Source organism: Pteronotus mesoamericanus, unplaced genomic scaffold (assembly GCF_021234165.1).
Source record: "Pteronotus mesoamericanus isolate MK-2021 breed Mesoamerican mustached bat unplaced genomic scaffold, CSHL_Meso_final contig_82, whole genome shotgun sequence".
Taxonomy (NCBI): Eukaryota; Metazoa; Chordata; class Mammalia; order Chiroptera; family Mormoopidae; genus Pteronotus; species Pteronotus mesoamericanus.
Window position 1 is genome coordinate 1,981,497 of NW_026555265.1, and position 27,301 is coordinate 2,008,797.

The 27,301-nt window shown below is 43.7% G+C and overlaps 1 protein-coding gene across 1 annotated transcript in view; it reads left to right on the plus strand.

The window, feature by feature from the left end:
- Positions 1 to 6,938: 6,938 nt before the first annotated feature.
- ST6GAL1 (ST6 beta-galactoside alpha-2,6-sialyltransferase 1) overlaps positions 6,939 to 27,301 on the plus strand; it is a 116,120-nt gene continuing 95,757 nt past the window's right edge. The window contains exons 1-3 of the mRNA XM_054585093.1: positions 6,939 to 7,502; positions 22,642 to 22,763; positions 24,857 to 24,989. The gene's annotated coding sequence lies outside the window, so the exon portion shown is untranslated. The remainder of the gene's footprint in view (positions 7,503 to 22,641; positions 22,764 to 24,856; positions 24,990 to 27,301) is intronic.

Genomic DNA, 27,301 nt, shown 5'->3' on the forward strand with positions numbered 1-27,301 from the left:
GCGCCTCCGTAACCTGCAGAAAGAACGGTCTAATTTAAACGGCGCCCAGCGCGGTCTGGGGTTTCGTTTGCGCTTTGCTTTGGCGGTCCATTCGCCTATCCTGCCTCGCGTGATTGGCCCCTTTTGGCGTTTTGCATTTTTACTAGCAAGGCCAGCTGAGACCTCCTGTTCTCGGTGGGGGCGCTATTATTTTCAATTCTATTTGAGTTTGAGAGAAAATGCGAGGTCGGAAAAGAGAGGCCTCTGGTTCGTTTTGCTTTTTTTTTTTTTTTTTTTATCCCTTGCATATGCTCAGCTTAGCTTTGCGGATTTTGGATGATCAGACCTGTTCAGGCAGCAGCAGGAGATTTGGGAGGAAGAATTGGTCTTTTAGGTGGTGGTGTTGGTGCAAGAGTAAACCGGAAGATTGCGGGAGTAGTAATATAGGCACCACTGCTTTAGAGTGCTTGCTGAGCAGCTGGGCTGTGGCTTCACCTTGGCCAGTACCGCTGGAGATAACCGGTCTGTGGGGAAAAGTGGGGAGCTTCCAGCCCCACACCACTTTTATTGAGAGTCCAGGGAGCAACCATTGAACCGTCTTATTTTATAGGTGAGAAATGGAGACCTGTAGAGTTCAACAACTTGCCCAAGTTAAACCCAGGTCGGTGACAGAGACAGGACTTGAGTATGGGTCTCCCAGCTCCCACACTGCGCACTGCCAGGCCGACAACGAAAGGCAAAACCGGGGTTCTGTGGTCGGCTTAAAAAGCAGTGTGGCTTTAGGCAGAACAGAGTTAAACAAAGAAAGTAATTCAGATTGAAAGCTGCACCCTTCCATTATCCCTTTGAAGAGTTCTTTATTCATTTGAGAAAAAAGATAGATTTAGTAATTCCTTACTCTTCTTCTAGCCTTTCATAAGCTTAGTTATTTTTCTCTCCTGGCTTTCCCCTCCCCTCACCTTGGAATAGGGCCAAGTGTGGAGACTTAGATGTTTTGCCTCTCATGCCCTCGCCAGAAGGCCTTTGTTTGGGCATAAGCATGGGTTGTTGACATGGCCCTGCTGGGAAGAAAGTGTCTCTTAGCAGGCTACTCCTAAGCCACTTGTGGGATAACAACGCATTGTTTTCATTGATTTTATTTAATTAAAATTTTTAATGAGAGTTCCATGTAAGTAGCTGCTTATTTTTGTATTTGACAGAGGAAAAGTTGGAAAACAAAACCAAACCAAACCCCAAAACACTTGGAGTTGGGTTTCCCCAAAGTTAACATGCTTTTTCCCCCGGGGTCCTGGTTATCTCCTGGCTACATTCGTTTCTTTTCTTAAGGTTCCCAGTGTGTTTCATTTTCATGGTGATTCCCCTGGGCATAAGGAACTTCAGAAATCATCTGGTCAGACCCTATTTTTTTTTTTGCAGAAGGGAAAACTGAGGCCCAGCAAGGAGAAATTACTTGCCTAAGGACATGCAGCAAGGTGTCTGCTTTTAGTGCCTCTTTTTGTGAAAAGGGAAACTGTTGCATCAAAGGAGTTTCTGTTGGTATGCACAGTAAAGTCGAAGTTATGATGGTTGTTATAACAACACCCTTTAACTCAGATAATGAATTCCTTAAGGGTTCAAATAGGTTTTGGTTATTAAACCAAGCCATACATCCCAATGGTAGATTCAGTGAGGTTATCATTGGGGATCAGTTTTCCTTAGTGTTGACTAAATGGTTCACTTTACTCTTACCTTGTGCTCCCACGTACTCCTATTTCCCAGTAGGGAGCTGCTTTGAATATAATCATAAAACAAGGGGCAGCAAAAAGTCAGAAGAGAGAGACCCCACTTAGCTCTTTGTGCTATTGAACTTCTTGGGCTCCAGTTTCCTTCTTTGTGCAGTGGGAGCCCCTTCTGCCATGGTCTGCACAGGCTGTTCCTAGGGGCGTGGAAGGTGCTCAGGCCTTAGAGTCAGGAAAGCAGGTTTGGATCATCTCTCCTCTCCCCTGTGTTCCTTGAGAACCAGCAGGAACAGTGTATAATGTGTGGGGAAGAACATGCATGTATCTCCTGGAGTTGTATTAAGTCATGTAACCTGTGCTTAGGACTGTTCAGACCTCTTGGCAGGTTTGAGTGCTCCCTGGCTTTTTAAGTGGTGGTGAACAATGAGGGGGAAATAACCCCTGCAGTGTACACCCTGTGCTACCTAGTCATAAAGAGGTGGGAATATTTACCAAACTGTAAAGAGAGCCTTTGGGTTGTTATGAAGTATGTGACTTTAAAGTAAATAAACTTAGTGAAAAAACAAATCAAAAACAAAACCAGAACTTTCAGGTCCAAGTGAGTGAGACCGGAAGTCATTCCATTCACTCATTCCATAGTCCCTGACAGGCAGGTGGGGTGGGTGGGGGCGTCCTGAGCCCAGCCTGGAGTTGGAAACAACGTGCCCCATTCTCTGCCCCACGACCCTTGCTCAGAGCACATTTGGATCTTCCCTTAGGCCGTGCTCTCAGAAAATAGACCTAAATTTATCTCAGTGTTGACCTGGGGTGGAGGGTCCCTCCTTTCTTCATGGGTCAAACAAGAGAGGTAAAATGAGACAGTGGAAGAGGGGAGGTTTCGAAGAGAATGTGGCTCTCTACAAATGTGTGTATGTGGCAGCATTACAAAAATGACAGGAATAATTTATTAATGAAATTCCTAGTAATCTCCTGGAACATTAGAGCCTGAGAATTTTCTCAGACCTGCTGTCCGTGATTTTTTTTCAGGAAGAACTGAATTAGGAAAAACAAAAACAAAAAGGTTTTTCTTGCTTGTCTAAATGTATGCTACATATGTTCTGATTCCGAGAGATGTACTTTTCATGGGTTTATATGTAATGGTACATAGTTCACATTAAATACTGGGATGATTTCCTAAGTCATTGTTGGAAAGGTCAGGTCAGCCTTCAGAATTAATTTGGTGATTTAGATTTTGTTTAGCATTCTGACTATAAGAATAAAGGATGTCCATTGAAGACAATTTGGAAAAGTAGAAAAAAGCGTAGAGAAACAACAACAAAAAAATCCATGGTTTGAAGGCAGTGACTGTACACTGTATGTGCAGTTATCTCTTGCCTCTTGCTTGCCTTGCCTAACCTTCTCACATATACATGTCACAGTCTACATCTGTATTAAGGCTCTGCCTTTTCTTTCATCCTCTGTGTCAGCTGCTCAGCATCTCCAAGGTCAGGTAGTCCCATGGGATCTGATCACTTCTGTAAGGCTCTGTAGAGGGAGGAGCCTCCAACTTCATCCCATTCCCCACCCCCCCGCCTCAAGCATTCAAACACCAGCCATTTTTAAAAAATTAAGTTTATTGGGGTGACGTTGGTTAATAAGATTATATAGTTTCAAGTGCACATTTCTATGATACATGAAATGTATATTGCGTGGTGTGCCCGCCACCCACAGTCACATCATCTTCTGTCACCATGTATTGGACCCCCTTTACCCTTCACTACCCCTCTGTCCCCTTCCCTTTGCTAATCACCCTGCTATCGTCTGTGCCTATGAGTTTTTTTTTTCCTGTTTATTCATTTGTTGCTTTCAGTTTTATCTCTCACATATGAGTGAAATCATATGGTTTTTAACTTTTCTGTCTGACTAATTTTGCTTAGCATCATATTCTCAAGGTCCGTCTATGTTGTTGCAAATGGCAGTATTTCATCTTTTCTTATGACTGAGAAGCATTCTGTTGTATATATGTGTACCACAGCTTCTTTATCCAATCCTCTATTGAAGGACACTCCAGTTGTTTTCATGTTTTGGCCACTGTGAATAATGCTGCAATGAACATAGGGGTGTATGTATCTTTGTGAATAAATGTTTTCAAATTTTTCAGGTAGATACTCAGAAGACAGATTGCTAGGTCACATGGTGATTCTGTTCTTTACTTTTTGAGAAACCTCCATACTGTTTTCTATAGTGGCTATACCAGTTTACAATCTCACCAACAGTGAATGAGAGTTCCTTTTTCTCTCCAACCTCTCCAACACTCGTTACTACTTGTCTTGTTGTTAATAGCCACTCTAACAGGTGTGAGGTGGTAGCTCATTATAGTTTGGATGTGCATTTCCCTAATAGCTAAGGAAGTTGAGCATCTTTGCATATATCTGTTGGCCATTAGGCTGCCTTCTTGGAAGAAGCATCTGTTCAGGTCCTCTGCCCATTTTCTAATTGGATTTTTTGTTTGCTTGGCAAACACCAGCCGTTCGTATTTTTGAAGAAGTCTTAAGTCTAAGGTGGAGGGGGAAGTGCCCCTCCTATCGCCTTGGTTCTAGTCCTGCCCTTGTGATCTCCAGCCACTGACCTTCACAGCCCAGTTTTAGTTTCTATATGTTATTACATAAGCAACTCTAAGGTCATTTGTTAATTCATTCCTCACATATTCAAAGGCCCACTCTAAAACAAAGATATAAAAGAAGAGCTCAGCTTTTAATAAGTTCACAGTATGATGGGAGAGTCAGGGTAACAAAAGCCTGGTCTAGTGCACGATGCTGTGGACCAAGAGGAGGGGTGGCGCCACTGAGATAGGAGCCGTGGGAAAGGAAGGCTTCCTGGATGAGGGCCACTACTGAAGAGCCCAGTGCTTCTTATTTTTTCCCTATTGTAATTGCCTCTCAGATTAACATGCTTGCAAATAAATCTCTATTTGTAGTTCAGATAACGTCCAAGGGGTAGAATCCTAAAATTAGAATGACTGAGACACACTTTAAAGGCTATTATCATTTAAAAAGACTATAGGTTTAGTCCCAATTATGTAGAAAGTCTTAAAATACTTAAGTAGTCTATGTTGTGGGAACAGTAGAAATTAAGAGCACAAGTAATATAGGATTTAATAAATTATCACCAGTGTAGACATGGACAAATTACTTAAGCTCATTTCCTTGCTTCACTGGGCCGTTGTAAGGATTAAATAAAACCATAGCTAAAGAGCCCAGTGTAGTGCCAGGTATACAGGAAGCACTCGGTAAGTGATAGCTATTATTGTTGTAATTGGGATTTTTATGAGCTGTAGAAACTTTTGGTCCTAATATTTTTCTTACCATAATAGCAGGCAGAAAATTAATTAAAGTGGAACCTCATACCAGGTGACAAATTGAGAGAGAAATGATCACTCATGTGATGCATTATTTAAAAAGTCTTATTATGGAAAATTTCAAACGTACAAAATGGTGTAATGAACCCCTGTATACAATAATTTATCTTCATCAGTTATCAAAACTCATGTCCCATCTAAAACTCTGAACACCACCCAGGTTACTCTGAAGCACATGTGTGACATCAGCCCAGCCATAAATGTCTCACTGAGTTGCTTGATGCATATTTGAGGTATTGTTGTGCTTCTCTAGGAGCCTGTTTCTGCTGTCATTATTATGTGTGCATGTATGTGTGTGAGGGACAGACAGAGAGAGACAGAGGCAAGAGGGACAGAGAGTGCCAACCGGAGAACCTAGGCTTTCCTGCTCACATGAGTTTTCCTGCCAGGTCCTGTGCCCTAAAGAGACAGGGTAGAGGGAATTTAGAGTCAGGAGGCGTCATGGGCTCCACTCATAACCAGATGTGGGCTTTTGACAAATGACTTCTGAACTTCTTTGAGCACATCTATAAGAATTTGGTGAGTATCAAATGAGTAACCCAGGAGACAGCCCGGCAGCTCCCTATTAGTTGGATATGAATCAAACTTAAACCCAGCGTTCTCTCCCTGAGAAACAAAGTATCCATACACATGGAATCGAGGTCACAGACTGATGGCCCCCACGGCAGGATGTATTCGGGTACTGTTACCACCGGTCTCTCGTTCTGAGGGGGAGGCCATGGCTCAGGTGAACACCTAGCACACAGAGCACCCCATGCTTGCACATCTCTCCCATCCCTCCTCACTCAGCCCTTTACCTCTGATTTATGGCTGAAGGCAAGGAAGCCCAGAGACGGTAGGGCCCTGTCAACCATGCCTGTGCTTGTCCTCCATGGGTAGAGACAGGCTCCCCTTTCCCACTCTTTTTTGGATGAGTCTTGGTCTCTTCTAACTCACTGTTACACACAAGTAGGAATTTTTGACTCAACTAACGGAAAAATGTCCATTTGATTTAGTAATCAAATGAAAACCCGCTCTTTAATCCACTGGGCCTCGCATTATGTTAGGGCCTGCACTGTGACGTGTGTTTCCTGCTGTTACTCGCTGTTGGTGTGGCCTGGGGTAAGAGTCAGGCCACCCTGGGCATGGCACCTCAGGGACTCGGCTCTCAGCTCTCTAGGCCCTTCCAGCTGTGAGATCGCCGAATGGCAAAGGGTGAAAGGTATAGGTCAGGGAGCTTATTCACATAAATAATACATGAAATCTCTTTGCTTTTAGAGTCTTCAAAGAGGGTTAAAAAAAAAAATCACCCATCACCTTTTGCCTTCATTTCCCCCAGATATATTTTAAAAACTCAGTAAATGGATTACATTATGACTGCCACCTTACAAATTTGCCTTTTTCATGTTACCGGATGCCTTAGAGGTATTTCCATTATGAGTGTATACATATTATTTTTTTCACAACTGTTTTGCATTCCATATTATGGATAGGTTTACTTCATCAGTCTTCTGTTGACAGACATTAATCTATTTCCATAAAAAAATGTATTTATAAGTGACCTTGGCCTTATGGAACAATGGTTGTCAATGCCCGTGCCTAAATGAAGCCAGTCCATCGAACTTGGGAAGGGGCGGCAAGAGAACGGGCGTCGGGACACCGAGGACCACACCCTGGAGAGCTGGAAGGAAGGGCTCCCAGGAAGTTAGTAAGAGGCTGACTGTTGGGAGGGAAGGCTATTTTTAGAGGCAGCCTGCCTGGTCGGGTGCCCTCAGCTTCTTGGGCCAAAAACTGAGCTGCGTCATCCCCTCCTTTTTCCACTTGTTTCTGGCACTTCCAAGTTTGTGTCTGTTCCCAGGGTCATTGGGGGCCTAATGGGAGGACTGATACTTGAGTGCGGGAGGAGAGAGAAGCCAAAAAGAGGAATATTTGATCTCAGGCTCTGGAGGAGGGACTGTGCCAGTTCTGCTCTGTGTCAGGTGGTACAGACCCATCTGGAGTCTTATGTTTCTCTGGGTCCCACACAGATCATGATAAAATGAAGCAACCCCAGAATGGACTACTTAGAAGCTGAGGTTTCAGACACCATATTGGAGGTAGAGTAACTGTGAAAACTGGGCTTTTCCAGCCAGCAGCAGATAAAATAACAGGCACCTTCTTCATGTGGGAGAAGAATTAGAGTCACTCTGAGTGGCTGATGTCAGGGAGGAGAAGTTGTGGGATCACAGATAAGGAAGAACATTGCCAAATGAACTGCCCAACCATGGAACAAGCTATGTCACAAGGCAGCGGACTTCCTGTCACGGGAATAGCCAAGCAAAAGTTGCAAGTGAAGAGTATTTACCAACAAAGGATTCCGGCTTTGCACGGAGGTTGACCTAAAATGCCCCTTCCAGCTTTGAGAGTTCATGACTCTCTCTGACTACAAGGTAAGAAGCAGAAAGAACCAAAATCAGACTGAGTGGGTGGGAGAAGTTATGCACAACGTAGCTGGAGCAGTTTTCACCTGCTCTGAAAGATGAAATAAAATGGAAACCTTTAAAGGAGACTTAAACATTGTTTCCCTCTGGATCTTGGCAACCCTCCTCCTGTCTGTCCTTGGCTTCAGCTCTGCTTGACTCTATATTCATCAATTATTTCCACAGGAATAAATATATCACATACACTTTAGATGACCAGGAAATCTGGCAACCAGAAAAGAACTACATGTCCCAGGAGGATGATTGTAATTTTTTTTTATTATAGTCTTTCTAAATTTGCATCCATCTCTTAGTATCGCTAGCGCAGTGCTGAGACGTCATTCGGCTTTAATTTTAGGAACACTCTACCCTTTGCAACCTCTGGAAGAGTCTCTGAGCTGGAGTTGACAGCACCCACCATGTTGAGTGCTTGGCCCTTTCCTTCCTGCAGATGAGGAAAAGCCTCTTGGACTTAAGTCTCAGCCAATCTTGGTGAGGGAAACATGACAAGTTTAGCACCTTCTGGCTTTTGCTGTGCACCTGGGCCTAAGGAGGCACTCTGTGTGTTCTCTCATTTAGTCCCCACAGTGACATTTGGTGTCCTCATATCATTAGCTCCATTTGCAGTTGAAAAACTAAGCGTTAGAGAGTGGTAGAGACTCACCCTGAGATTCAGTGTTGCCAAGTAGTGAAGCTGGTATTGGGTGTAATTTTTTCCTACATCGTTATAGATTTTCTCACTGCTAAAATTACCCAGTCCTTTAGGTGTGAGAAGGCTTTGTCCTTGTGTTTCATTGTGGGCTTGCCTGAATTTCTCCTTACAGGGACTATGGAAGCTTTCTACCCCTAGAATATATGATTGGAAAGAACTCAGTGGCCAGTCACATGAATAACATGACATGTGGATCCAGCTTACATTTGCTTATTTCCTTTTTTGGTCAGAGTTATTTGCATTGAGCCTGGTTTCCTTCCTTCCTTCCTTCCTTCCTTCCTTCCTTCCTTCCTTCCTTCCTTCCTTCCTTCTTTTCTTTTTCTTTTACTTTTTTGCTTGACCTTTACAGCTCTGATATCCACTTGTACTCATTATTTGGTTATGACTGGAAACAAACACTGCTAGTGAGCATGGCCACAGATTGGTGGGTACCACTAGTCAGTTACCTTAAATGTCTTTAGCTTGTAAATGGAACTCAATATCAGCATTGTTAAGGGCTTATCTGCAGCAGTGCTTCTAGGCTCTTAAACAATTTCTTCTTTTGTAAGTTTATTTAATATTAACTTCATTCATCAAAGACTCATTGAGTGCCTAGTATGTGCTAGGCATTGAGAACACACATTGTGTATATGCATACACGTATTCAATGTGTCTAGCAGGGCCTTGAAACTTAGTGGCAGACTAGCTTCTTATGTCACCCTCTTTCTCTCTTCTCAGAGTCTTTGTTCCTTTTACTTATTCAACAAACATTGAGTGCTTACTGTAACCCATGCACAATGCTCATTTTTAGAATATAGACCCAAATATTCTCGCAGTTCTGTTCCTTCAAGAGCTTAGTGCAGTGGACATGCAGATATTAATTATAATATGGTGTGATAAATATAATGATTTGAGGATACACAGAGGCTGGGAAAAAGGTGCAGTGGTTTGGGAAAGCTTCCTGCAGGAGGTGATGCTTAAGCTGGAACTTAGAGGGTGTAGCGTTCAGCCCCTAGAAGAGGTGCATTTGAAGGAGAAGGGGCTGCAGGAGCAAAGATGTGGGGTAAAGAATGGCTCGTATATTATTGTGGGGAACTACTAATAGGTTGATATTCCTAGAGAGAAACACACAAGGCAGGAAGTGGTATGGGATGAGGCTGGAACCATTATATGCAGCATCTCATATAATTTTCATAACCTCTCTATGTGACATATACTATTATTGTCACCATTTAATAGAAGAGGAAACAAAGACTGAGGAAGCCTTGGCAATTTGTTCAAAGTCAGACAGCGATTGAGTAGAGGCGCTTGGACTTGGATGTGGGTTTGCTCAGCCCGCCAGCCGTGCCTGCAGAGGCAGGTTGGGAAGGTTTTGTTTGCTGGCTCAGGTGCTTGTTTCTTCTCTATTAATCTATCAAGGGTAATACTCTCGCTGAATCCTCTTTCTTCCACTTGCCTCATAGTGTTTTCCAACTTCTTGTTAAATGGAGATGAGTAGGCCTAGTGTTGAAGCCTCTCCTTAGTCTTGTTTCTAGCTTTTGCACTCCCTTTCATTCAGAAAATCAGTAGTCCAGAAATCTTAAACAAACAAAAAACCCTTATGTGCCCAACCATGCATGACAAGAGAGAGGGGGAAGGTTCATCCCCCTTCTCAAAAGTTCCAGGTTTATTTAGTAGCCCAGGCATTACCTGTGAATCCTTTAGTTTAGAGAAGCCCTTCAGAGACTGGAGAGGAAGTAATCAATATGGGTTGGAAGAATCTGGAGCAGGTGGACTTTGAGCTGTCTCTTTGAGCTGAAGGATAAGTAGTAGCATCAGGAAGATAGAAGGCCTGACAAATGAGTAAAATTATTCTGTCTCACCCAATGATAATTGGGATACCTTCGCCCCATTCGCCCCAACCCCAACATAATTTCTGTGTTGGAGTTGGCTCTTGGGTGGGAGAGGCAGCAGCGGTACTCATTCATTCATTCATTCATTCATGCAAAATAAAGTGTATTGAAAACCCTGAGAGTGCAAAAACAAGATGATGCAACTATAGAAAGAAATAAAAAGGCCAACACAGAGCTAAGGAAAAAAAATTGAGGGTACACATAACCTCATTAGAGAAAAAGTTAATAAAGGAACAAAGTAGAATATACTGAAAACTAAATTACTAACAGAGAGGGAATGTTTGAAGAAGGTTATATGGTGAGAAAAAATGAAATTAATCAGAGAAAATCATACAAAAATTATCTCTCAGAAGGGTAACTGGGCATCTGTGGAAACACATGCCACTTCCCTTGATCAAATTACAGAGTTAAACGGACCTACTTGGCTGCAAAGGAGGCTGAGAAAACATTTCTAGCTGGGTGGCCATGGGCTCTCTTAAAATTCAGGGTTTTTCTGTTACTGAAAGAAAAAGTAGGAACTGCATGCTGGGAGCAATTCATCTCTGCCACAAGGAAAAAAGTCACGTTGCCCTCAGTCTTGATCTGCAGGAGGAGAAAAACTTGAGAACACAGAGAAGAGATATAATAGAATTCTGAGGGAGAGGCAGTGTGACTAAAGATTTTACACTTAATTAATCACTCTGCAAAGGTAAGTAGGTAGCTATTCTTGTACATGCAAGAACTCAGGGAATACAGCCCATATGAGTCCATCTTGGGAAAACCTACTTGATGATGGAAAAGATTAATCTAAAGCAAATTTAGGAAGGCTTGGTTACAGGTCATTTGGTGAGCCCTTTATCCACTCAAACAGAGCAAAGCTAAATAAGGTGGGCATTAAGCTTAAGAAATAGAAAGTGACAAAGTAAAAAGAATGTAAGAGAAACGAAGAGCTCCAGGAGAAAGTACGAGACCACACTAACTTTCCCTGTCTCATGCTGACTAAACAGGGTGTTAAAGTCATGGCTCCGACCTTTCAATTATATATATAATACATATTTTATATGTTGTATATATAATATTATATATAATATGTATATGTGTGTGTACACACACACACTTGGAAGGATCTTTAAGGATTCTTTTGGGGGAGAAATGTGTTAACAGTTCAGCTTTTCCGTTATTTTTCTTTTCTGTAGAATTAAAATAAAATAAAGTATAAAAATAAAATATACCTATTTTATAAAGCAATTCCATCCATTCTTCTTTCATGCATTCTTTCATCTTCCACACTTCTATCCATATGAAAATGTAGAAACATGTGAAGAATGATATTAATCTTTTTTTTTTTTTTTTTTTGTGGTTGGAGGGATCTTAGGTGACATATAGCTTTGTATAATCTAGTGTTGATTGATTAAAAAAATAATGAGCTGGTCTTATTTGAATAAAACCACCATGGTTTTCTGTGAAATTCTAATACTCAGGGTGTGAAGAGGGGTATGGAACAAGATAGCACTTTTTCGTGGGGAGGTTCGCAAGTCAGTTATGTGAACACCAAACTGTAGGCAGAACAAAACACTTTATAAATCAGATGAACACTTGGGTGTTGGGTCCAGAAAACAATGGGGAAGGTATCACAAAAGAGATAGAGTTGAACTGGTTGTTGGAGGATGAGAACAGTGCTGATGGTTGAGAATGAAGAAAGGGCATTCAAACAACACAAAATGCCTGGAGGAGTGAAAGTATGCAGCATTTCTGGGTAATGGGATATAATTTGTTATGGTCAGAGAATGGAAAGATGAATGAAAGGGTAGCTACTGTTCATTAAGTGCCTGCAGGTACCAAGTATGACCCAGAGATATCTCTAGGCTGCCCAACAGTTCACAGAATGGATATAATTAGCCCTATGGTACAGATGAGGAACTAAAGTAAAGAGAAAGAGGTTTATCTGGCCCACAGCAGTGAGATTGTGATCTGAACCCCTGAACTGCCTGTACTCACTCCCAAGCCCACAGTTCTTCTGGGCTGTGACTTGTAGTGCCCAGGAGATCGAAATTAGCCAACTTTGTGAATGTAAAGTATAAAAATAGAAATAAACATTAATCTGTTTATAGGTTACCATTTTATAGGTAAATATATTTTATATATTTACATACAGTAGACCTATGAAATATAAATATAGTTTATATGTACATTTTATAGGTAAATCGTTAGGTAAACATACAAAATTAAACTTGTTTCAGATTCTGCTATCCAGCAGCAGTGTAACCCCAAGCTACTTAATATGAACCCTAATTTCCTTCTCCATAAAAGAGAATAATGGTGGGGCTGTCTACCCACAGATTTGTTTTTATATATAAATTAGATCATAGATGTGAAAAGATGAGAAAGTATAAAAGAGCAACACAGAGGGTTTGTTATTGATGACACGCACCTTGCTCTTCTGTGAACTTACAGACATCTGTTAAAGTACCAACAGTGTTTATAAAACTCCCACAGTCATTGACATGGTTCCTGCAGGCTTGCAACAAACACCTTGGTCAACAGGCAAGAAGTTGTGCTCTCCTGACTCAGACAACCAGCTGGGGGCTGTGGTGGGAGGGAGCAGCAAGGGAGGGAGGCCAGCAGTCTGCCTGCCTTCCGGGTTGCTGGGAAAGTCTGGGTCAGAAAGTTGAGCTGGGATGGCCGTCAACACTCAGTGAGTAACACAGGGCAAAGGAGAGTGTTCCAGACCTGCCAGCCTACAGGAAGCAATGCCAGGTGAGCAGGCCCCTGCTGCGTGTGTCTGGCAGAGAGGCTCATGGTCTAGAAAAGGGTTAGGAGGGACAAAGTTGTCAGGGAACTCTGAAACAGGGGTTTTTTTCTCCAGGAATACTGATGAGGACAAAGCAGGCCCTGGCCTCAAAGCAATAAGTCTCTGAAGCAACAAATCAGGGTGGGCCAGCAGCCAGACCTCAGCACTGAGCTATTGTGGCCTGAGGCAACTTACATTTGCTTCAGGAAGGATCAGGCTTGTTTTAGGGTCTGGGATGGGACCTCCTGTGCTGCTGGGGGTCCAAAAGCCCTGTGTGTGTGTTGTGTGTTGGGGTAGTGGGGATGGGGGGTGCTTTCTGAGAGAGCCAACTTCTTACTGCTGCAGTGATCAGTTCCTTCCTCATCTCTCTGGTGTCTTTACTATGCCCAGCACTGGCCTTTTAGCTCATTCTCAGCTCAGGATGAGCTCCTCAATGCCACGGCATCCACAAGAAAGAGAATACATTGTTCTCTTCTACTGTGCTCACTGTTATATGAAGGTAGCTATGTGAGACAATGGCCTCCTGAATGGCAAGATGCTAACTGGATTCTCTGCACAGCCCTGGGCCCAGCACAGTGTATACCCCTTAGGAGGCCTCCTGGAGTGAGCTCAGCTCTCAGGATGCACACTGTCTGCCCACTGAGACCAGGGTGCACTCACCCACTAGTAGGCATGAGCTGGTGCTCTCTAGGTAAGGTGAGGCTGCAGGAACCCATGGTGGGGAACACCTGGGGCTCTGGTCGGTCCTCCAGGACTACCGGACAGTCTTTTTTCTATCTGTCATCTCTGGCCTTGAGTGAGAGATGAGCAGCAAGACGCAGTAGGGAATATTCTCTGGGCTGATCCATGGAGCTGAGCCCTGGTGGGGAGTCAGGTTTGGGAACTTGCTCTTGCTTTTCTTATCCTATTAGGAGCCAGGGTCATGGGAGTGTGTCTCAGGTTAGAGAGGAAGACACTGAGGGAGCTCTGCTTAAGGCAATTAGGCTGAATCATCATACGTCTGAGCAGACTGCGGGGATTACCTTTGTCAATTGTGCAGTGTTGGGAAGGTGCTGGCCTAGGGCCTGAACTGGGGGTGGTTCATGAGAACATTAGTATGAAATCCCCAGAAGGTGCTTCCTGCTACAGGCTTTGGGCTGGTTCCTTTTTGCTCTACACAATAAACATCTTATTCTGGCCTGTAAATTTGGAGAAGAGGGAAGAATGGGTGAGGAGGAGGTAGAAGAAAGGCACGCCCCAGGGAAATGCTTCTGCACTGGAAGATTTCTACCCTTGTGTCCCAGGCAGTTCTGGTGACTCCCAGTGGGAGGGCTGGGGGGCCACCCACTGCCTTTTCCATGCTATTTGCAGTGTCAGCTTCCAGAGAAAGTCTTTATCATATTGGGAAAAACCCCCACATGCTTTGCAGCCAATAGACTGGAGTTTAATTCTAGATGTGGCACTTGTCAGCTGTGTGAACTTGGGAAATTCTCTGACCCTCAGTTTCTCGTCTGTAACCTGCACGGATCATTTCTACCTCATAGCATTGTGTGAGTGCTTATCTAGTGCTTAGCCTAGTGCCGCTATGTGGTTAGTGATCAATATATGGTAGTAATTTTTAAAAGATTTTATTTATTTTTAGAGAGAGGGGAAGGGAGGGAGAAAGAGGGAAACACTGATGTGCAACATCGATCGGTTGCCTCTCACACACCCCCAACTGGGGGCGTGGCCCACACCCCTGGCATGTGCCCTGAATGTGAATCGAACCAGTGACCTTTTGGTTTGCAGGCTGGCACTCAATCCACTGAGACCCACCAGCCAGGGCTAAATGGAAGTAATTTTTAATGTCACAGCACTTGTCAATGGTTATTTTCAGTTACTGCTCACCTAATGGGCCACTCTGCTAAGCACTGTGGATATGAAGCTCCACAGGTCCCGCCTCTCCCTGGAGGGGCCTCCATTTAGGAGAGATAGGTCTGTATAATCAGGGTGTGGGTGCATGGGAGCTGCACGCATTGCTGTGGGAGGAAGAGGCAGGGGCAGGGTGGGGTCAGAGGAGGTGAGGCCCCCAGAAGAGGAGTTTGCAGGCAGTTAGGGTGGGGGGTGGGGAGAAGAGCAAGACCAGACTGAAGGAGGTTCACACAGGGATTTGACATTAGATCAAACCGTTGTGGGAGGAGGCAGGAGCTGATAGTAGGGGCCCCCTCAGCAGGTGAGCCCACAGGGCTTATGCCCTCTGCTGGCATTGGAGCCCACACCGTTTGGCTCAAGATAGAGTCTGCAGCCCTTCTCCATCAGTTGGGTGGACATGGACCCAGGCAGGCTTGACTTGGACAGAGGGTGTTGAGATGGCACGTACCATCGCAGAGCTCTCTCCAGGCTCGGGGCCAGGGTCAAGGGTGAAAGAGGAAGTAGAACAGATTACCAGACAAGAATTGCACATGTGGAACTCCTAAAATGTAGGCTTCAAGTGATGTGGACTGGAGGGGACTTCACAAAACTTTGGCACAAAACTCTTATCAAGTTGGGACACAGGGAGGGCAGGTAGACGGGGTGACCTGTGAAGTGCTCCATGTCAAACACACACACCCCTGAGGAGACTCCTTGATATTCAGGGATATACATTTGTGATTTTAGTTATTTGCGAATGACTTTAAAAATCGTATGATGTACACAAATTGGGTGAATCGTTTGGATGAGATAAAAACAAAATTATATTTGCTACCTGGATGGATTATGTCACTTAACTGGTGATAAAAATACACACAGCAGGTTTTGTTTATTGAGCTCTTACCATGTCCAGGCATGTTATATGCTTTACAGGTAGGTATTTCACTTAACCCAAGTTAAATCCAGCTTTCTTGCTGTACACCAGGCCTCTTCCACACAGCTGAATGTGACTGTAGACAAGCACATCATCGTCCTGATTAGTCCCCTTGAATTCATGACCATGGCCCGTAAGTGGACTTTGGTGTCAGATTGTCAGATCGTCTTACTTCATTTCTGGTGGGTCTCAACTCTGGTTTGTACTAGCATCACCTGGGGGAATTATAAAAAGTACTGCTGCCTAAATTCCACCCCAAATTAATGAAATCAGATTCTTTGTGGGATGGATCTGTGCATCCGCCCCTCAAAGCTCCACAGTCATTCCAATGGGCAGCCTTGGTTGAGAATTGCTGCCATTCATCCTCTCTAATCTAGATGACTGTCTTGCACCTTTTTTCTCTCTTCAGTCCTTTAACACCTCCTCTTCATCCTTAATCTCAGTTGAGAACCTTGTTTCCCACTCACATGAGAAAATAATGGCAGAAGAATACTTTTCTACTACCTTTTCACTACCAAATCTCTGTCCTGTATTCTACTTTCTGCTTGTTAGTCTGGATAATGAATTGTTTCTGCTCCTATATAAGACCAACCCTTCCACTTGCACTGCATTTTGTTCCTGTAATTAGGGACATGACTCCAGTAATTCTCCCTTCTTTCCAATGTTTCTCTACTCAACCCTTTCTCTCTCTCCCTGTCCCGTACCTCCCCTCTCTCCCCTACCCTCTCCCTCCCTCCCTCTCCATCTGTGGCTGTTGGCTGTTCTTTCTCCTCTCCACACACATACACACAGGCACATTTTCCCTGACCTCATCTATCCCTTCAACTACTATCTCATTTCTCTGCTCCTTGAGTCATGTGTGCTTGCTCCCTGCAGTTCCTCTTCTCTCATTATTTAAACCCAGCATAATCACTGTTTGCATTCATAACGCCACAAAAACTACGCCTGTCGGGTTCACCAGGGACCTCCGCATTGCCATATCCAATGGTAAAATCTCAGTCCCAACAATCTTCCTTTATCAGCAGCATATTATAGTTGATTATTCAATATCCCCTTCAAAAAGTATCTCTTCTTGGCTTCTGGAATATCACTCTCTTTGGTTCTTGTCTCTCACTGGCTTTTCCTTCTCAGTTTCCTTAGTTGGCTCATCTTTACTTGTTTATTTTGGGGCACCCAGGAAGCAGCCCTTGGACATGGCCTCTTCTCTGTCGCCTCCTTCCCTGGTGATCCCCTGCCATCTACATGTGGACAGCCCTCAATCTATAGCTCCATCCCAGACCTTTTCTCTGAACTCCACACTCATATGTTCACTCATCTACTCAACAGATTTCCTTAGGTGTCTCATAGGAAATGAGCCTCAGGGATGACAAGCCCAAGATTGAACTGCTGCTTTTTACTCAAGCAGCCGCCAGCATGACAAAATGCCTATGAGAACACCCCTAATGTGAAAGGAAGTGTAGGAAACACATAGGAAATGCGTACACAATCCCTTGTCTACAATTTCCAAATATAAAAGTCTGTGAAAACCAAGTTTTATTTTTAATCTGTTTGGTGTCAAAACCTGACCTGGACTGATGTGAGTCTATTTATATATCTTTAACCTACTTAGTTTAAATATTTATTTGTTTTGTGGCAGAAATATTTCTCCATATAATTATGAAGAGCTGCCCTGACCCTGCTGTGGATGTCATGTAATGTACGATTTAGTCAGCATATTGCTTTTCTAAAATATGAAGAATTCTGAATTCCAGTGCCTACTAGATCCCAAGGATTCCTGATAAGTGTAATTATGAACGTGTTAAAACTTTTCTAAATGTCCAACATTTGAAACTATGCCTGTAAAAAAAAAGTGTTTTATTTTATTTTTTTCCCCTGGTAACTAAAATTCCTTTTAAGGATCTTTCCAGGAACAAACTCAATTGTTAGACCTGATTGACCCAGACATAGCAGGCCAAGCTGAGATGGGCATATTGTGAAACAGAGGGTATGAAACAGAAAGTCTACATACTGAACAATGAGATCACTACTCCTCACCCTAATTTTTTTGTGGGTTCCCACAGTACTGGCAAGCTAGGGTTATACTCCCTAGTTGTAAGGAGAGAGGAGTCTCTCTGTCAGTTGAATAGCCCATGAGCAAAGGCCCATAGATATTGCTATTTAGGGTTCTTTAAATACAATGGACAGATTACTCTCAATCCTTTTCTTGTAAAATCTGCCAGTCCCGCAGCCCTGACCACACACACAGAGCTTCTGGTCAGCTTTTTAGTGTGGCACTTTTAAATTAAAAAAAGACCACTAAGGATCACCAGATATTTGAGAAAGTTTGAAACGTGAAAAACAGAAACAAAATGAGACAAACAACAACAACAAACAACCTCACAAGAAATAGAGACAATGTAGGGAGCAGTAGAGAACTTCACAAAAACTATAATTACCAACATCATAGAGGCAAGAGAAGATGTCACATTAATACAATAAAGACTGCAGAGAAAACGCCTACCTCTGCATGTGCCCTCATCAGCTTGGCCTGCTGTGCCTGGTCTTAAGGCTGAAAACTGAGTTTGTTCCTGGAAAGATTCTTAAAAGAAATTTTAGTTACCAGGGGAAAAACACAATTTTTTTTTTTTTTTTTACAGGCATAGTTTCAAATGCTGGTACCTGATAAGCATTTGGAATTCCAAATTCTTCATATTTTAAAAGAAGATGCTGATGCAGAGAAAAAGAACTCTTGGAAATTAAAAGAATCATAGCAGAAGGAAATGAATCAGTGAAGAATTTGGAATATAAAGTTGAAGAAAACTTGCCAAAAGTCGAACCAAAAAAAGATGATGAAATGAAAAATAAGAAAGAATCATTCTAAAAAGTTTAAAATCTGAGTAGTAGGACTTACGGAAAAAGGGAATAGAGACACCAGAGGGTAAGAATCCTAAGAAATAATACAATAAAACTTCTGAGAGTGGAACAACACAAGCTTTTAGATTGAAAACTTATTTGAATGAATGAATGAATGGACTATGAATGAAAAAAGACACACACCAAAGCATACCATTGTGGAAAAAACTGAGGAAAAACTTGTAGACAGAGGAAAAAAGCAAACCTGAAACTATTACATGGAAGAAGAGAAATCTGATTCTAAACTAACATTAGAAGCTAGGAGACAATGGAGCCATGTGGAGAGCAGGACCAATAAAATGGCATTGGTCCAATCAAGATAGCATAAAGTATATAAAACAAAGTGGAGTCATTCATGTCGACTAAAATGATTGTCAGTCAGCCATGACACTTTGGTTCCAGAGGGAAACTACCCTAGTCAGAGAAGACACATCTGGCAAGGAGATACTCCTAAGATATCTGTACACATGACCAGAATAGCCATGTCTGACACCACTTTCAAGGTATAATGGAGGCAGGCTCCAGACCGTTGTTGAGGCAGCTGACCTCCACACAACAGAGAGCCACTCCATGTCATGCTGACCTCCACTGGCATTGGTCACCAGAGGCTCTGCCCTGCTGGACAGAGGGACTTCATCTGCCCTGCTGTGCTCCTGGCTGCAGAGATCCTTCCTTGCAAGATACTGACAACTCCCTAGCCCACTGTGCTGTCCCCCTGCAGACTGAGACTCTGGGACTCGGGGTCATTATTCCCCATTGATTTCTCTGTGGGTGTGTTTTATATTTCACCTAGATCGTTAGAGCGTGAGTAGGATATTAATGTATATTGATGTTCTACTTTGAGTGAACCAACATTCAATAAAAGCTGAGTGAATAGCATAGTTACTGTGCGAGGCTCTTGTCTGTTCCTAGTGCTGGGCTGCTCAGCAGGCAGCTGGCCAAGCAGTTGCCTGGCTGATTTACAGGAAAGACTGTGTATCACAAATATACACGCATGGCAAGCCGTACCTTTAAAATTTTGAAAGGAAATTATTTTCAACTGAGGATTTATATCCAGACAAATTATTAATCAGATGTGAGGGTGGAATATTGGCATTTTCAGATATGAGGAGTCTCAACTATTTTACTTCCCATAACATCCTTTCTGAGGAAGCTTGCTATAGATATGCTCCTCCAATGGTAGGGAGTAAACTGAGACAGAAGAAATGGATGCTCCCTTTACTAGAGAGCCAATAACTAGCTTGGGTTTGAGTAGGGGAATGGAAGGTTCTCGAATGGAGAGTTTCAAGAAATTAATACAACAAAAAAAGAACTGTTGGAAAGTTGGGGGCTGAATTAGTGATAGGTACTGACAACTAACAAATGTACAAGACAGGAATTAATCATAACATACCACATGGCTGAGCTGTGAACAATAATTTATCTGATCATAATAATGTAACTTCTAGTGTTGACTTAAAAAATGATATAACTATATTAGGAGGATGTGGGAAGTAAAAGAGGTGTGTAGGGTGGTGGTAAAAGAGCTAAACCCTTATTTCCTGGTGTAGGAAGTTAATGAATATTATTTAACATTGAAAAAAAGAGCCATATAGAATGCTATTTAGAGACTTTTAGGCAACAGAAATTAGGGGCATGAATAGGTGGGGCAGGAACTGAAATCATGTATGTGTACTGCTCTGACTAAAAAAGGGGCTGCTGTCTCTCCATATATCCAGATTGGCCCCTCACATAAGCAAAATGAAAACTCAGCCATTGGTTGTTGTAGAAAACATAGTAACAAATACAAAGAACCGAGATGTGGTACCCTCCCCTGGGGATTCTGTGTAAGGCTGAAGCACTTCCTTTTTCTGGGTCTCTGAAAATAAATTCTTATACCATTTCTCTTTTTTGTCAGAACCTGTGTATTCAGTGTTAAACTCATCTTTAATTCCATCTCCTTTATTGAAAGACCTTGGTTTAGCTCTACCCTAACACGGACAGATAGAGAGGCCCTGGGGAAGAAGGCTAGTGTGTGGGGTACTGGCTTAGTCACCTACCGGTTTTGTGCCTGGGTTCCTATCTTAAGCTCTCTTTCCTCACCTGAAAATAGAGAAAACTTCTTGCCTTATAGGACTGTGTGAGGAATAGCTGAATGACTTAGTACACAGAGTGCCTGGCACATAGTAATTGACAAAAAAAAGTTAAAAAATATAAAGGAACACTGTGGTTAACCCTTGGTCTCTGCTAGGAGCCCCATGAAGTTGGGTCTGGGCCCCAGAGATGAACCATCCAGATAGGGCAAGAGCTTTGGGAGGGGAGGGGAGAGCAGAAATAATCCAGGAAGTTTTCTGATTTTAGCAGAAGTTCTTACTGTATTTTGAGTGCAGTGTCTTCTGATCTGACTGCAGAGCTCAGCAAATTTGTAGAGACCCAGATACTAGAATGTTTTATGCACAGGAATTGATGAAGCCTCTTAGCTAATTTAGCTTGCGTATCCAAACACAGTCAGAACAATTTCTCACCTCCCAGATAATGTGGACTCATGAGTCCAGGGTTAACAGTTTATCTTTACTCCAAGGCTCCTGTGTGCCTTGTGTGATCACTCATTTAAGCCAGGGACCTGGGGTTAGAGCCCTGCCCACCATGACCAGCCAACCCCTCCTCTGGCTCGAAACCAAGTCCTTTAGTAAGAGCCTGCTTGGAGGAGTCTTACATCAGGGGAGGCTGGCCCATGAAGTCATTAGGGGATATGTTCTTGGCTCATTTTATGAATTTCTTTGGATTCTGGAGATCTCTGTAAATCCTAGTTCTGCGCTGAGGTCAGTGCCCCACACACTGCACACCTGAGGGAAGCACCTGCTGGAGCCTCCAAGGGAGCTGATGAGGCCAAGGCAGCCTCTCACTTACCAGCTCTCTTCCTCCTTAGAATTATCTTCTGATGCTTCTGGATCTGACTGAGGGTGGAGGAGAAAGGGGGTTAACTGAGTTGCTACCAGGGGCTTTAAGGACGGGCACAGTGCAGGCAGGAGTGGGGCAGCAGAACTAAAGCAGAGGACAGCTCTGGGCATGAGAAAGGAGATCAGTTTTACCTACTTGGCTGGTTAGGCCTTGGGAAAATAGTAGTAAACCAAATCTATCTAGGTGTCAAACCAGTAACCCTTATGGGACAGGAGGCAGGTTAGGGGGCAGAAGACACGCAGGTGACAGTGGGGTCGTGCATTAAATAGATGCTGTATTAAAGCTGCAAAGAAGCCCAAGGATATATAGTCAGGGACAGGGGCATGCAAGGGGGCCCTGTGATCAGCTGAATGTGTGATGCTGGTTGGGTGATAGGAGGAGTTGGTATCAGGTACTTAATAGAAAGAATCTTATAAGAGAAGAATATAGTCTCTACAGCTCTGTTATTACTTCTCATATATCTGCAAACTTACACCTGCAATCTGGGAGTATCCCTTCCAGTTGCCTCATCTATCAAAAGCCCATGCACAACCTTTGGAAGGAAAGTTTAAAGAAAAAGGCTTTGAGCAGCCGCAATGGATGGGCAAGACCCTACCACAAAGCCTGCACTGGTTCATGGGCGAGTCCCCTGCTCTCACGCACAGTCCAGTTAGACTTCAATGAGCCAGAGCCAGCTGGACCCCAGAGCTGGTCTAAACCAAGCTCTTCAGAGGTCTATTGAAGGGATTAAGGGAATGCTTGCAAAAATAAAAAGTAGGAAGTACAGATGAGCCTTGCAGCTACTGGAAAGTCACCACGCATCTGGTTTCTTCGGCCACACAGTTTCCTGTCTGCTTCATCACGGGCCTTTACCCCCTTTTCTTTGTCTAACAACTTCCTCTCTTCCTGCAGGTCCCCAAAGTTCCATCACTTGATCTTGTGCATGACATTTGCTCCTCATAAGGCCCCCCACTACACTTCCTTTAAGCTTTAGGGTCCTATAAGCTTGCTGTAGTCTTTTTTCATATTTGCAATTTTGAGAGTGTCTGATTGATCCAGGTCCCTTATTTATGGGTGAGTTGTTTCTTCTTCTTCTTCTTTTTTTAAATCCTCACCAAGGACATTTTTTTCATTGCTTTTAGAGAGAGAGGAACGGAGAAAGAGAAACATCGATGTGAGAGAGAAGCATTGATTGGTTGCCTACCATACATGTCAGAACCAGGGATTGTATGTGCCTGGGATGAGTATTGAACCTGCAACCTAGGTATGTGCCCCAACTAGGAATAGAACATGCAACCGTTCAGTTATGGGATAATGCTCCAACCAACTGAGCCATACTGGCCAGGGTGTGAGTTGCTTTTAAATAAAAAATTTACCCTTTGACCATCAGGGGAGGCCCAAAGTGTGAGTGGGTGGGATAGTGGCAGGTTGGACAGGTAAAATGACTTGCCTGGTTGAGTAACATGGGAGATCTGCAAGCCATCTTCCAAAGGATTTAAAAAGCATTGATGGAACCTCCGTCCCTGCATTTGTCTATGATTTGCTATGTGGCTAGAGTGCAGGATACATGGGGTGGAGTGGTAAGGGGGCTGGTCAGCTAGGAAGGGGCTTGAGACTAGGGTCACCACGTCTTTGCCTGGGCCACAGGGCCACAGAAATCCCCTAAGTATGTTTAGACAGATTACTGGGTGAATTATCCATCTCTCACTGAAGGTTGGCTTGGAGTAAAAAGAAGGAGGTGAGAGGCTGATTAGAGAGGGATGGAGAGTGGGGGCCTCCTTTCTGTTAAGGAGGCAGGTGGAACAGCAGCCCAGTAGTCCCCATGCCCTGAGAGTGCCTTGCTGCATTCCCTGGGGGAGGCTCCCTATGGAAGGCTCCCAGGTGGCCATCAGCTGAACTGTGTTTGTCTCTTTCTGGCCTGGTTTACTCTCCCTATGGAGACTCTGGCTCCCGGTGTTTTGTTGGCATTAATTATAGACAGCAGCAAAACTCTCAAATGCTTCATACAACTTTTTATTTTTCCATCTCACCTGATGCCTTTGTTGTTTGCTCTGATCTGCCCTGAATCTTTTTAAGACCTTCATATTTCCATACCCTCAAATGGCTCGTTTCGGCTTCTGTTTCATCTGACAGCCTGTCAGTTTTTCTACCAGCACCTAAATGACTCTTGTTTCTCTTTGCATCTCTTTCTTCTGGTCAACACACTTGTGTATTACCACTCCTTCTATGTCCCTAGGTGGGTTTCTCACTTTTTCCCCTCCTTACCATGCACCCCTTTCCCAAGTGTGGTTAGGGGAGCTCATTTTATCATCATGGATCTTGTCTTAGACTTGGGCTGAGCTACGTGGGAGCATGAAATATGAAAACCCAGACTCCTTGAAGGCTGCGCTCATTTTCAAGAGAAACGTAACATAAAAAATTTGGAAACTCTTTGATCCAACAATTTGACTTCTAAGACCGTGTCTTAAGGAAATAACCATGGATTTTCCTTAAAGACCCAGCTTTACAAAGAATATTTGTAATTAACAAAAAGATGTTGGAGATGACTTAACTGTCCAGCCTTTCGGAGTGGGGTAAATTTATGGTACAGCCATGTAAATTGTCTGGCTTTATTGCACCTTTGTAAAAAGTCTGATTAATAAAATAAAACAAGGAAGTATGTATTATTTGCAGTTACCTTGGCTGGGGGGAGAAAGAATGGGTAACTCTTCTCCTTTTTTTGATTTAATTACATTTTCTGAAATTTCTAGACATGAACATGAATTTCTTTGGAACTGAGAAAAACAATTACTTTAAAAACAAATGCTATCCACTCAGACAGCTATAATAATATATGGGTTGAAAATTCAGACTCAGTTAAAATGCTCCCCAAATAAATTAGAAATTGAATTCACATTTATGACATCGTAAACAACTTACTACATAGGTCCAAGGGTGACTTGAGCAAGTCTGATGTATTTGTTGATTGAGATCAGTTGTCTGCAAGCCTTCTCTAAACAATACTTTGGGCAGGAACTATAGTTTTTTCACTTTTATTTCCCTTGTGAATGATAGCAAGTAATTAGCACCAGGGTTCAATGTCTGTAGCAGTTTGCTTTGCTAAATCTACAGTCCACTGTGAAATTGCTCAGCTCCAGAAAGGGTAGGTCTGGGTGAATAGGTGGTCCCAGTTTGAACCCTGGGGAATAGGTTGGCTCCTTCAGGTGAGACTGTTCTGGGAGGGCTCTGACCTGGTAGGAGTGACCAGGGCTGGGAGTAGGAGGGGCAAGGGCTCCTCCCCTCCTGCATTTATTAACATATGTGCCTCTGGTGCTTTGCAGGCAACTTTGCTTTGTTTTTTTTTTTCCTTCTCTGTAGGCAAGGTAGAGCCAACTGTGCAGAGCTCTGCAGCCAGCAGCCCAGAGAGAAGCGGCTATGGTGCCCAGCTGAAGCGAACTGGCCTCCTTGAACCTGCCCAGCCTTGGTGCCAGGTCTCTGTCCTAGCACTGAGGTAAGAGCCCTTCAGTCCCAGTCTGGGGCCAGAGAGGGCAGAATGCCTCTTGTTGGGGGGTGGGGGGGTGTGTGTGAAAACCTTCTCTAAGGCCCAGGAAAGAAGCAACATTTTTTGTTGTTGTTGTTCAGTCAAACCATCTGTTTCCACCTCAACCCATTGGGAAGCAGGGTCATTTGGTGGCCCAAGAGGCTTTGATTTTTCAGAGCAGGTCTTTCAGAACCTGAACAGGGGGTTGTATTTTCCCAATTGCTGGTGAAATTTGAACTCCAAAGGCAGTAAATTTATTCTCTGGGTAAGACTGCACCTGATTCAGGTGAATGCTTAATTTAGGTGCACCTGTTCTGTTCTGCAAGGGAAGTCAAGCTCCTAGGAAACTCTTTCTCTGTGTCTGTCTGTTTCTCTACAGCCCAAAGGAAATAGAGTAACAGAAATTATATGGGGGAAAGTTATTGCAAAACATTCCAATAAGCTCATTAAAAAATGACTTTAATGACCTAGATATGTTCTGATTATAATGAAATATTTGGAAAACTACTGATGTGGAAGAAAATAAAACATGCCTGAAATCTGGCTGCTGTTAATCTTCCAGGTAGTTTTTATTAAGGTTACTCTTTAAGCCTGCATAGCATGCTGGCTTCTCCTGCATGGAGATAGAGAGGTGAGGCAGAAAAAACACTCACTTAGGAGCCAGGAGAACTAGTTTCTAGTCTGGAGGCTCCTTGAGAGCAGACTTTTAAACATTCAGGATTTGCAAACCGGTTGTTAAAGATTGTTGGCAGCTTGAAATTGGCCATGGTGGGAAAATTTACACCGCGGACATTAGCCAGTGCTACAAACCAGGGCTGTTTTGTTTTGGAGATTCGGACTGCCAGCACATCCTCGGTTCCAGAGCTTGCTCTACCACCAACAGGCTGGGTGGCAGAGCATGGGCAAGGCACATCACCGTCACCTGTGCATCTCTCTGCTCAATAAGCATTCATTAAACAATGAATGAGAGTGAGCTTTCTGTTTTTATTATCCCGTAAGAACATTGGGAGGGTCTCCTAAGACAGGGAAAACGAAATATTTTGTGTATGCTGTAAGGCTCCCTGCCCTGTGGAGGGAGGGGGTTTAGTTCATTGGTAAAACTTTGGTATGCTGGTGGAGAGAAGTTGCTGGCATTTCCCCCCTTGGCTCTCGCTTCTTGGGGGGAATCTGTGAATTACTGACACCCTTTCATAAGGGCAGATGAAAACTCTCCATTTACTGACCAACATCTGGGGCAAATTTCCTTGCTGGAAAAATCAAGAAGTCGGTCAGAGAAGTGTGAACAGGAAGCCCCAGCGCTACCAGTTGTGAGAGCCAGGACTGAAATCAGAGCTTTTGACTCATAAGCTCTAATGGGGGTGGGGGGGGAGTGTAGAGGAGGGAGTAGGAGAAGGGGCACTTCCTGCCAAATGTGAAGTTTAAACAAAAGCGTCTTTCTTCAAGGCCCTGCTGTCAGCAGATTAGAGCTAATTAGATTAGCATAATGGAGCCCCAGCATCTGCCCTCTTCCTCTACTTTCTGAACCTCTTAGTTTCTTCTCCTCACCTCTTTCCTGGATCCTGAAGGAGGAGATGAGAGAAGGTGAGGCATTAGTTAAGCACCAGTTGACTGTAGAATTGTAGTTCAGAAAATTACAAGGGTGGAACGTGTATAGAGGCCGTCAGGTCCCACACCCTCAGTTTAAGTAGCTAGGTCACACAGCTGGTGGTTTTCTTTTGTGCCTGAGGTGATGGCATGTGGTCCTGGGGAGTCAGGGAACCAGGTGGGGGAGGAAGAGGTTGGGGGATGGGGACTCTGTTCCAGAGGCCACCTGCTCACTAAGCCCTTGCATGCACCTGGCAGGGCGGCAGGATGGATGGTCTCCGGTGCCAGCCCTGCCTCTGTCCTTCTGAGGCTCTCCCCGGCCTCTGCTTTCATAGCCCCAGTGCATTTCATCAGGAGGTGGCCTCTGGAGTGGGAGAAATTAAGCCCCTCCCCCCCCATCAGGGGCCAGGTTTTCCAGGCCAGTGAAATCAGCTGAGAAGATCTTACTCTGAGGACCCTTAGGTGTATGTATGAGAAAGGGAAGAAAATGGTGTTTGAGCTCATGATGGCTACAGGCACTGTGCCCTGTGTTCACTCTGAATGATCTCATTTTATTCTGCAATGACCTAACAAGGTAGGCATTTCTATCGCCAGGCAGCCAAAGTTTACACTGAGCCTTGTAGAGGTAAAGAGACTTGCCCAAGATTTCACAGCTCAGAAGCAACAGAGATATAATCTAAGCCTGTCTGTGACCTCCA